Source organism: Cupressus sempervirens, chromosome 10, assembly GCF_028749045.1.
Source record: "Cupressus sempervirens isolate cs-2001-9-10 chromosome 10, ASM2874904v1, whole genome shotgun sequence".
NCBI lineage: Eukaryota > Viridiplantae > Streptophyta > Pinopsida > Cupressales > Cupressaceae > Cupressus > Cupressus sempervirens.
In genome coordinates, this window is record NC_143127.1 from 3209271 (window position 1) to 3217536 (window position 8266).

Here is an 8266-nt window from a genome sequence, read left to right on the forward strand (position 1 = left end):
CCTAATCTAATCCTAAACCCAAGCCTAATCCACCTCCTAATGTTGTCACATTTCCTAAGCAAGCTTAAGACTTTCTTAAGCCAAGGAAAGTCAACAATCTCAACTCCCTCCAAAATATCTCAACCACCCAACAATGAATGCTCTTACAAAAGCCATAAAGACTCTTACAAGCTCTTACAAGCCATAATGAAGAGTCTTTATGAAGATATTATCCTTTGAGCCTCCTTTTGTTGACTCATCCTTCCCCTTTCCTCCATCCACTCACCTTGTGACATGTGTCACTCTCTGATTGGTGCTAAACAAGCACAATCCATGTGCTCCCTTTTGAGTGCATCCTAGCCCTCCTTAAGCTTTCATCTTTCCTTCCATCTTAGCCCTCCATCCCTCAAGCCCTTAGCCTATAATTGAATCCCCTCCCAAGCCATTTCATCACAATCTTGGAGCTAAAGTTATAATGCCCTTTTGAGAGCCAAAAAGCCATCAACCATACCCTTATGGTGCCAAATTGAGAGCTCACAAAGCTACTAATTTGCCATTTTTCATCTCCATTGAAGCTAGTTTTTGGGAACCTTGAGCATACATCCCAATCTTTAGACCCATCTATCGATCAAGGAGCTAAATCCCATTGGGAGAGTCCATTCATTTGGCTCACATTTCCAATTGGGGTTTCCTCTTTAGTCTCTCATTTATGTTATGGCTTATATGCTAGTTAATGCTAAAGTTTTTGAATAGATTAGTATTACTTGCTAACATATTTCTCATATACATTTTGGCACACCCGGTGGGACCCCACTATGGGTCATTTAATCCTCTATTTCTATCTATATGTAATTTTTTACTATTAATCTAATGTTTCTTGTCATTTGAGTGAGTTGTAGGGTTTAATCTTGTTCTTGCAGGTTAAAGGAAGCATTAGGGAGAGAAAATGAAGCTTCAAAAATCAAATTTCAAATTTTTTCTGAAGAAAATCCACGTGTTTTAAACCAAATTCTGCGCAGTGTCATCTCTACAGATCGGCGTCTCTGACTGGTCGACTATCGTCTCTGAATCTGAAACTGTCGTCTCCGAAGTGAATTCTGTCGTCTGCGCAAATCAGCGTCTCCGCCTGGCTTTAATCATCGTCTTCGCCTCTAACCATCATTTCCACCTGGCCATTTTCTTATTCAAAAACCACTCTGTCATCTGCGTTGCCGCTATCAGTTAAACTATCGTCTGCGCTGCTGCCAACAAACAATCTGTCGTCTCCGCAACCTAGACTATCGTCTCCGCCGCCGCCAACTTAATCTGCCGTCTACGCTTCTTCCTCTGTCGTCTCCGCAGATTAGTGTCTCTGTAGATCAGCGTCTCCACCTACTGAACTGTCGTCTTCGCCTTTCACTGTTGCCCTTTTGCTTTAACATCTTTATTTCTGCACTTTGTAGTTTTAAAAAAAAGAGTATAAATCAAAATTTGACTTTTAGTGGTTCTGTAGGATTTAGACCATTTTAAGCATTTTTACGCATAGGAAAAGCTGCAAAAAAAGTTTTAAAAAAAAAATTCCATAGTTAAGCTTTCCTTTTTTGAAGATGTTGGTGACTAATCAATTTCTTTTTTGTCTTATTGTAGGTTGGAGCAACTTTTTGGGTGACTAATCATTTTTTTTAGGTTTTTCATGGAATGAACCTGAATGGTTAAACACATTTTCTATTGAATGAATGTTGCTAAAAAAAAACACACTCTTGAATGCCATGGGTTAAAATCAAATTTTTCTTGAATGCATGATTAAAACAACAAATCCAATCTTGAATGCCAAGGATCAATTAACCATTGCAATATCAAACACTTCATTTGGAGCTTCTAAAATTGAACAAAACAAATCTCTTTTCCACATGCAATCTAGGTAAAGTTTGATTTTTGGACATTTAAGAAACTTTGTTAAGTTAAAATACAAATTTGCAAAAATCAATTTGAGTAGTTCCTTGGACTCACCTCTTTTCTAATCACCCATCAATTCAACCATTGGTTGCAATCTCAATGCCATTTATGGGGATGGGTCTACTTGAAAAAGGTGTTAAATGTTCCACAATCTAACTCACTCACTTGGTCTTTGAACGTTTGCTTTAACTTTATCAAAATTCTTAAATGATCAAAACTCTAGATTAAATCGATCACACTTCAAGTTTGGGCACTAAAATTGAACAACTATTGACGTGGAGGGCCTCCGGGCGCGCGCTTGACAAATCGTGTCTCACACATCTTTGCTTTGGGCTTTAAAACAAACTCATAATCAATCTTGAATGCCTTAAAGAAAATTAATCGATACTTGACGTGGAGGGCCTCTGGGCGCCCGAGTTTGCTTTTGTTGACCCTAACTCTTCTTCTTGTTTACATTCTTCGATCGATTTACTTTTGTTGGCGCTTCAAGTTGGAATTGAACATTGTCTCTTAAACATGAGTGCTTGCAAAGTCTAGATTAGCACACATAAGAGTCAGTTGGTGAAAGAACAAGCATGTTTTTTAGCCCAAGGTCATCCAAGTCTTCTCTCCCCTTGTCGTCTTTCGAGGCCATCTTGGGTGCATAAGATTAGGATCCAAAACCTTGTTTCTTTTTAGGAGGCCTGCTTGGGGATTTCATCACCCGTTGGGACGACCTCAACTCCAGCGTTCCAGCAGAGTATAAGAACTGGGAGGTGAATCGAAAGACACCTCTCTTGGGATCAAGATTTTGTCACTCGGGCTAAGCCTCAAGGAACTTTATACCCTTGAGAAGTGAAAGAGGAGAAGTGGGTTACCGCTCCTCTCGGCTGTGTGACATCTTTTTGGTCTCATCCACGAATTTGGGCCTCACGTACCTTGGGTATATCGAGGACTCCCTAGCTAAAACCAACTGTCAGCCTTGTAGACGACCATCTAAGATGTTAATGTGTTTGAAGTGACTGATCGAAACATTTGTAGAACACACACACTCCTTGGCGCAAGTATCATATTCTGGGAATCAAAACTTCTATCTAGTTGTTTCTATCTATTGCTTGGTCTTTTACTTATTGAATGCATGTTTGCCAAACTTGGTCAATCCTAGCTTAGGGCACACTTAGTGTAGTCACTGCCTATTCCAGAAGTTGAACAAGTTGAAGCAAAATAATCGAGGTCTCTCAAAGCCAAGTAGATTCAAGAATTCATGTCAGAGCAACCTAAACTCAAATAGAAGTTCCACAAAGTTAAACTCAAGCCATCTCAGGCATACCAAGAACTTTTACCCAAGAGAAAAGAACTAACACCAAGTCCTCGAATTGTCAAACTCCACAAAATAGAGGACAAAACTGCTGACAAAGCCCTTCAAGAGGCCTGGTTAGAGCGCACCATCAAATTTAGCCAAAATCCAGGAGTTAATCCTGCTTATGCCTTACCAACTAGGCATGATTTCTATGATTAGACCCTCTTGTTTCTCCACATCTTCTTGGATAAGCTTCACTTTAGAGTCATCTTTGTAGAAAAGCTAGCCATTTTAGGTTATCCCCTTAAGCATTATTAGCTCATTCATTTCATTTAGGATCAAACCATCTAGCCAAAAATCCAAAATCTTCACATCCAAGCCTTCAAAATTTGTTGTCACCTTGCCAAAAGTTTGCCATTCCTAAAAACTTTCAAATCCACCAACCTCACCAAGGTTATCCCTTTGACAGAGCTTTGTCTAGGGTAATCTAGCTTTGTCACTTGTCATCCCTCATCACCTTGAGCTAAAGGTTGGGATCCACAAGTGGTCAATCTCGTGTTCTTCCTAAAGGATCATCAGTCTATCCTTAAGTTGACACAATCACCACCAAGCTTGCACATAGGAAAGCAGACCTTTTGTGCTTTGGCAACATATCTTTGAAGTTAGAATCCCAAACCCAATCCTCCTTAGGTTTTTTCATATAGCTTTGTCTCAACCTAGGAAATCATTTGCATAGAAAAGCCTTCCTCCCTTTTGCATCCACCAGCATTTGTTGCATCTCATCCCTAGAAGCATTTTTCATGCCACCCGTCACTCGCTTAGCCAAGAAGAAAGAAACAATGGAGCCCTATCATTTGGATCGAACAGCCTCACCCCCCTTGAGCACTCAGCCATCTTTCAACCCAGAGAAAGCTATGCCATCATCTACTGACATTGAAGCTTTCATGAACCAACTAGGAAATGCAGTATTGGTAAACGCCATTATAGACAAGAACAAAGAGACAATCATGGCTAATTTTCGAAGGGACAATGTAGGAACCTTCGACTTTGGAAGACCCCCTCCATTATCAGATCTATCTCACCCATTGTTTGGGCAGATGTCACCACCCATAGCCTCTTATGATCCAAATTATCCTCAATATATGCCAAAAGAAGAGCCTCCAGCCAATCCATATGATCCAACAGACCCAAACATACCATCATCCACCCAAGTTGAAATCTCCATGCTGCAAGCCAACCCAACCACCACCACTCCATCCTTGGTTCATACCTCTCCGCTCCAAACCCCCTTTACCCAAAACACCTCACCGTTCATGCCCTTCACTATTGTTGCTGCTGCTCCCCAACCTAGCCTTCCAAATCCATCCATCTCCCAAATCAGTGCTAGCATCTTTGGCCAACCTTAGCAATATACAATAGGGATGCCGCCCATGGGGCCAAGTAATCAACCTTTCATCACTCCCAGCTTGTTCACCACAGCCCAAAGCACAATCCCATCATTTCCATTAGGTCTTGGGAGCTCAATAGCATCAGCCACAAATCCACAAGCTACTACTTTCACTCCACAAAGCTATCAAACCCCACAAGCTACTACCAAATTTCTACCAAGCTCCCAAGTGACCCCAGCCCCTGCCACCACTCTACCAAGCTTCCAAATCCAACCACAAAGCTATCAAACCCCATCAGTTCCATTCCCAAGCTTTGAATTCCCACCACCAACTAATCCATTACCTCCAATTACCAACTACTTTTCAATGCCACTTCTAGGAGGTAATCCACCACCCCAGCCAACCACCAATTATTTGTAGATACCATCCCAAATGGGGGCACAACCCACATATATTGGTCAAACCCCACAAGCCCCCTGATCCTTTCCCCAAACCTCACAACCATCTTATACCTTACCCCCACAAAGCAATCCATTTATCCCACACCCAGCTTATGTTCCTCAATCCCAACCTCAAATCCCATATCAACAGCAAGCCTCGTAGCACATGCAGCAATATGCGCCACCTCCCCCTCAGCAACCTGTCATCCACCATGCAGCTGCCCAAATAATTTACAATCCCTATCAGCAAATCCCTCACAGCCATCCATATTCAGTGGCCCCATCTAGCGCATACCTACCTCAAGGCACTCCTACATTGGGGGCACCCCAGCCATCACCTATCAATTCAGAATGGGAGCAAATGAAGACAACTCTGAAAGCCATCCAAGAAGGGAATGATCTGAAGACATTCAAGTTTGAGAATATGTGTCCTTACCCATTTGACAGAGCCATTACCATGACACCATTTCCCAAACACTTTGAGGTACCCAAATTTGACAAATTCAGAGGAAAAGGAGACCCTGTCACATATATGAAAGAATTTTACATGCACTACCAGGACGTGGCATACAATGATGTCTTCCTCTTGTGCCTTTTTCCCAAAAGCTTGGCTGGACCCGCTCTTGAATGGTTTTACAGAATCCCCTATGGCACAATTAAAAGCTTTGCTGAATTATCTGAGGCATTCGTAGCCCAATATGCCCATCTTGTTGAAACAGAGCTATCAATAGTTGACCTTGTCCACACTAAGCAAAAAGGTGGAGAAAGCCTTGCTAAATACCTGCAAAGATGGCAAACCCTTACCACCCGCATATCCTGCACCTTGCCAGAGCGCCATGTGGTGAAAATGTTTATTGATAATGCCCATCCCAGCTTGGCTCACCACATGACCATGAACTGTTTGCAGACCTATAAAGATATCAAAGAGAAAGGAATGATCCTTGAGCAAGGACTCATTAAAGATGGTGTGGTCAAGATTTACAAAGAGGCCAACCAAAATCAATCACATTCCAATGACAAGTCTAGGTATTGGAACAAAAACAAGCATGTTGCAACAGATGGCGTCACTGACACCAGACATGTGAATATTTTTGGTCCTTCTCACAACCAATCCAACCCACCATATCAACCACATAATCAACAAGCTATCAACTACCAACAACAGAATCACCAAAGCTATCAAGGCCACAATCTAAGACCCAACTTTCAAGGGTCTAACAATCAAGCTAATGCCATCAATGTAGTTGCAGGACAAAAGCCCAGATTCCAACCTGCACCTAGAAATTATACACCCCTTGGTGAGCCATTGGATGTCATTTTTGAGAAATTAGTTAAGGAAAACCTCATCAAATTTCCTCCTACCTAGCAAATTGATCCAAGCCAATCCAAAGCTGCATGGTACAAGGACAATGAGTACTACAAATTTCATAGGGTAAAAGGTCACACTACCCTCAGATGCATGAAACTGAAAGACTATGTGCAGGACCTCATTGATCGGAAGGAAATCATTGTTGGTGCCCAAACCTCTCCCAATGCAGGCTTAGAGATCTATCAAAATGCTTTTCCTCCTCACAACAATCAAAATCTTGGAAAATAACCTATCCAAACCAACAACAACAACACCAACAACCGTCAGCCAAACCAACAGCATGGGAAGAACAATGACCACACTTCATCCTATATAGACTATGGCAGCCTTATAGGTTGTATATTCGAGAAAGAGCCTTCTGTCAATGTTATCAATATCCAAGGACCAAACAATGAGTGTGCAATCACCACTCGAAGAGCACGATTTAACATCGCAAGCCCACCCGTTACACCAACACCATCAGCTCCATCAAAAAGCCAGTACAATATCTTGGAACACCTTGGGAACATGCCAGCCCAAATCTCCATTTTAGAACTTCTTCGCACTAGTCCTATGTACAAGAACATCCTTGACAGTGCTCTCATAGAATCTCGTGTCCCTTCTGATATCAATGCTACTGATTTACGTAATCTTGTTGGACACCTTTCATCCTCATGTGCCCTATCGTTCAAACCCACTGACATACCCGTGGTTGAGCCAGATCACACCCTTCCGCTTCGCATAGCCATCATGGTATCCAACTTTGCCGTGAAAAGAGTAATGATAGATAATGGATCAGCCTTGAATATTTGCACCCTAAAATTCATAAAACAAGCTGGGTATACTGAGGCAGATATCATCAGTGAGGTTATCACCATCAAATCTTATGACAACTTGGAAAGAACCACGGAAGGAACTATTTTGCTGCCAATCAAGGTTGAGCCAGTCATCCAAGAGACACTCTACCATGTTATTGATCTAAACCTACCATTTAACATCCTCCTCGGTTGCCCATGGATTCATGCCATGAAAGCCGTTCCATCCACTTACCATCAGTGCATCAAATTTCTGCATCAAGGCACTGAGGTAACCATCCATGCCGATCCAGAACCCTTTGCTTACTGCAATGCAGTTGAAGCTTCATATACAAACCATTGCCCTAGAATTGATATCGGCACATCCATCGCCAGCTCATCCCACACTTATAATGACCCAGAAACCATCCTCGCCTCTACCCTATCTACCGTGAAGATCAATAACAAAGGTTGTGAATAGTATAGTCTGTCGGATGCATTTGTTGTCGGGGCACTCCCACTTGATCCACATGCCCATGGACGACCGACATATCACAAAGCTAAGGAGATTCCACCTCCTCGATACAAATAGTTTGGCCCAACAACCTTTGTATTCTCAAAAATCCCTCTTCATGAGGAGCTCACTCCAGATATCAACAAATGGTTACATAAGGATGCACCTCAAAGAAATCAAGCATGCCTTGATCACTTCAGCCAAAAGTATCCCTAAGAACATAAGCTCATCACTGACAAATGGAACTATCAAGGTGGTGGTCTAGGACCAGAAGAAAGAGGCATGCAGTGCCCCATCGACGCACATAAGTGGGAAACGAAGTCAAGTCTTGGCTTTGGCATACCCATAACTGGGGGCACCAATGAGAACGGTAACGCTTTTTTGAACATTCACCGCGACCTTGTCAAAATCGAAGACATTCCTGAGGAAGTTGAAAAGAGAGCCTACGACAATATCCTAGACCAAATCTCCCTTGGAGACTATGTTCTCCAAGAACTATCCACCCACCTCATTGACCTACCACTCGCCCATCCACAACTCATAGATTGGGACCAACCAAGTGTCATACACATTGATGAGTTCACATCAG